Raw genomic sequence first — 3,827 nt, 5'->3', positions numbered from 1 at the left:
GTGCAAATTTCTAACGACCATATTTTACAAAAACCGAATTACCTCCAGCTGCTTTAAAGAGATCGTCATTCAAGCAATCTGGCGTCTGTCTAAGCCCTAAAGACGGGATTGTAAGCGTCCGTCGTCTATATTCAGCCTGACAACAGAATGCAGTTCGTTGTCGCTCTTAAACAGTCTGCAAAAGGTGACCCCTTCAATGTCCTCAGCATTGACTGCACTTCTATTAAAATGCTTCCACTTTGAAATATCAAAAGAAAGATGCAAACGTTCGTAAACAGATATCTTCACGACATGTTGAAGATTTGTTTCCAGAAATTGTACACGTAATTTTCCAAAAAGCACCAATAGAAAATCTTTGTTTAATTTTGTTGTACTTTTCACTTAAATCTCACTTTCGTTTCTACTAGAAGTTGAAGAAAATCTGAAAATTAATCAAAGCTGCAACATGAAAACACTATAACTACAGGTAAAACCATAATATCGTCCAACTCCTAAAATTCAGCAAGGCTCAATTTTTAGAAAAAGAAATTTTGTTATTTTACGTTTGTTTACTACACCAATGAAATTTACTAGAAATAATTAATTAGTATTTTATCAAACCATAATAACATAAGATTATATTAAATTATGGGTAAACATGTACCCCAATAGTTGACTATACATTTTGCGGGTGGCACTGGGACTGTACTTCCTGCTGCAAAAGGCAAAGTGAAAAATATTTAAATCAAAATTAAACGCAAAGTTCAAATCGTTACTCTTAGTCCATACGAAAAACATTAACAAAAGGAACTGAGGTATTTTTCTAGTTTATATTTGAAATTAAATAGTGTGTGGAAAATCAATTTAAACTAATTAAATTTTACAAACAAAAATTGTAATAATAAATTGTGTTGCTGTTGCAAAAGACGAACATATTACAGAACTTAACCTTAAGCAAGTTCAAGGTCATAAAGTGTCAAATTGCACACGATATTTTTTCTTTAGGTAGTTTTTTAATTAAAAGAAAACATTACTTAGGATTTCCTTCAGACTTAGACTTAGACTTAGACTTAGACTTAGACTTAGACTTAGACTTAGACTTAGACTTAGACTTAGACTTAGACTTAGACTTAGACTTAGACTTAGACTTAGACTTAGACTTAGACTTAGACTTAGACTTAGACTTAGACTTAGACTTAGACTTAGACTTAGACTTAGACTTAGACTTAGACTTAGACTTAGACTTAGACTTAGACTTAGACTTAGACTTAGACTTAGACTTAGACTTAGACTTAGACTTAGACTTAGACTTAGACTTAGACTTAGACTTAGACTTAGACTTAGACTTAGACTTAGACTTAGACTTAGACTTAGACTTAGACTTAGACTTAGACTTAGACTTAGACTTAGACTTAGACTTAGACTTAGACTTAGACTTAGACTTAGACTTAGACTTAGACTTAGACTTAGACTTAGACTTAGACTTAGACTTAGACTTAGACTTAGACTTAGACTTAGACTTAGACTTAGACTTAGACTTAGACTTAGACTTAGACTTAGACTTAGACTTAGACTTAGACTTAGACTTAGACTTAGACTTAGACTTAGACTTAGACTTAGACTTAGACTTAGACTTAGACTTAGACTTAGACTTAGACTTAGACTTAGACTTAGACTTAGACTTAGACTTAGACTTAGACTTAGACTTAGACTTAGACTTAGACTTAGACTTAGACTTAGACTTAGACTTAGACTTAGACTTAGACTTAGACTTAGACTTAGACTTAGACTTAGACTTAGACTTAGACTTAGACTTAGACTTAGACTTAGACTTAGACTTAGACTTAGACTTAGACTTAGACTTAGACTTAGACTTAGACTTAGACTTAGACTTAGACTTAGACTTAGACTTAGACTTAGACTTAGACTTAGACTTAGACTTAGACTTAGACTTAGACTTAGACTTAGACTTAGACTTAGACTTAGACTTAGACTTAGACTTAGACTTAGACTTAGACTTAGACTTAGACTTAGACTTAGACTTAGACTTAGACTTAGACTTAGACTTAGACTTAGACTTAGACTTAGACTTAGACTTAGACTTAGACTTAGACTTAGACTTAGACTTAGACTTAGACTTAGACTTAGACTTAGACTTAGACTTAGACTTAGACTTAGACTTAGACTTAGACTTAGACTTAGACTTAGACTTAGACTTAGACTTAGACTTAGACTTAGACTTAGACTTAGACTTAGACTTAGACTTAGACTTAGACTTAGACTTAGACTTAGACTTAGACTTAGACTTAGACTTAGACTTAGACTTAGACTTAGACTTAGACTTAGACTTAGACTTAGACTTAGACTTAGACTTAGACTTAGACTTAGACTTAGACTTAGACTTAGACTTAGACTTAGACTTAGACTTAGACTTAGACTTAGACTTAGACTTAGACTTAGACTTAGACTTAGACTTAGACTTAGACTTAGACTTAGACTTAGACTTAGACTTAGACTTAGACTTAGACTTAGACTTAGACTTAGACTTAGACTTAGACTTAGACTTAGACTTAGACTTAGACTTAGTGACAGTGACAGTGATTTTAAAGTCCCTTTACTTTTGTGTATTGACGTATTTATTAATTTTCTATTATAAGAGTTTTTTTTGAAAATAAATACATTTTTGCAGTTTTTGTAACAAGAAATTCTTAAGGGTTTTCATTTTTCGATTTGTCATCTGGCCATACACAGGGATAATCATCATCTGGGCATTTAGGTTCATCAGGCCATAAACAGGGATAATCATCATTTGGACATTTAGGGAGTTCACGCTTAGTAATCGCACTTGCTGTCAAAATTAGTGCAGTTACGATCACGAAAATGAAAATAAAACGCATTGTGTCTGAAAAAGAAGGAAGGTAAGGAACTTAAAAATCTTTGAATTAAAACTTACTGTTTATGATTTATGAAGACCTTCTGAATTTCTGATGTTAACAATTAAAATCACGCCGTTTTATACCCATCTCAATTATATAGAAATGTTATTATTGTAAAATAATTTTTTTCGATGTTGATAATCAATTTATTACGGTTATTATTTTTTTAACATCAGTTATAATTGTATAAAGATGATGTAGTTGGAGCCTTAGAGTTCATATTTTTCTCAGCAAAGACAGAGTGTGGGCAATAGAATAGTAAGAGAGAGGGTTTGAAAGGAGATGACTGGCCAAGAAAGTCGGTGATAAAGTATTCCACATTCGCGTAGTACTGCTGTTGAACGAATACGGTATACCGATTTCTGGGTGCAGGACTTGAATATTTTTCTAGAGCATAGAAATTATAAAAAAAACGGTAAGACTAGAAACTTTACAATGGTTTAGGCTCATCAATTCTGCTGTGAAGTGAAAATAGTCTTCAATCATACTGACAAGACAGTATTTGACACTAGACACGCTTCCAGCATCATGGATGTCCAACTTTCCGAGGAGCTTATATCGACTCGGTTCAAACCACTACCTTGTTTAAGCTGCAATATGGGGCGTGGTATCCGAACACTTTTCGTATATTTGGCATCGTTTTATTAAACAACTTCCTATTTTTGCAGAATGATGAAATCGAAGCAGAGTAGAAGTGGTTGATTTATATTGAAATGCGAAAATGAGTATTTTGAGATTTTACATTCAGAAGGCGTGGTATCGGCCCACTTTTAAGTTTATATTGTCAATTAAAAGAAACAATTTTGACGTTCTATCATAATAATGAGAAACAAATTATTTAAACTAGGTCTGATCTAAGAATATCAAAAGCAACTGCAAGTAAGAAAAATCGTATTTCCACAGAGCTATAAC

General features: G+C 32.8%; 1 long non-coding RNA gene across 1 annotated transcript; it reads right to left on the bottom strand.

The window, feature by feature from the left end:
• Window positions 1-2,592: 2,592 nt before the first annotated feature.
• On the bottom strand, window positions 2,593-2,981 carry LOC129944113 (uncharacterized). The gene is made up of 2 exons (XR_008781396.1): window positions 2,933-2,981; window positions 2,593-2,881 (listed from the first exon to the last, which is right to left on the bottom strand). It is a non-coding gene; the product is annotated as an uncharacterized LOC129944113 (long non-coding RNA).
• Between the last annotated feature and the right edge of the window lie 846 nt (window positions 2,982-3,827).

Source organism: Eupeodes corollae, chromosome 2, assembly GCF_945859685.1.
Source record: "Eupeodes corollae chromosome 2, idEupCoro1.1, whole genome shotgun sequence".
Lineage (NCBI taxonomy): Eukaryota > Metazoa > Arthropoda > Insecta > Diptera > Syrphidae > Eupeodes > Eupeodes corollae.
Note: the sequence above shows the minus strand (reverse complement) of the source record. Positions and strands in the feature narration are given on the sequence as shown.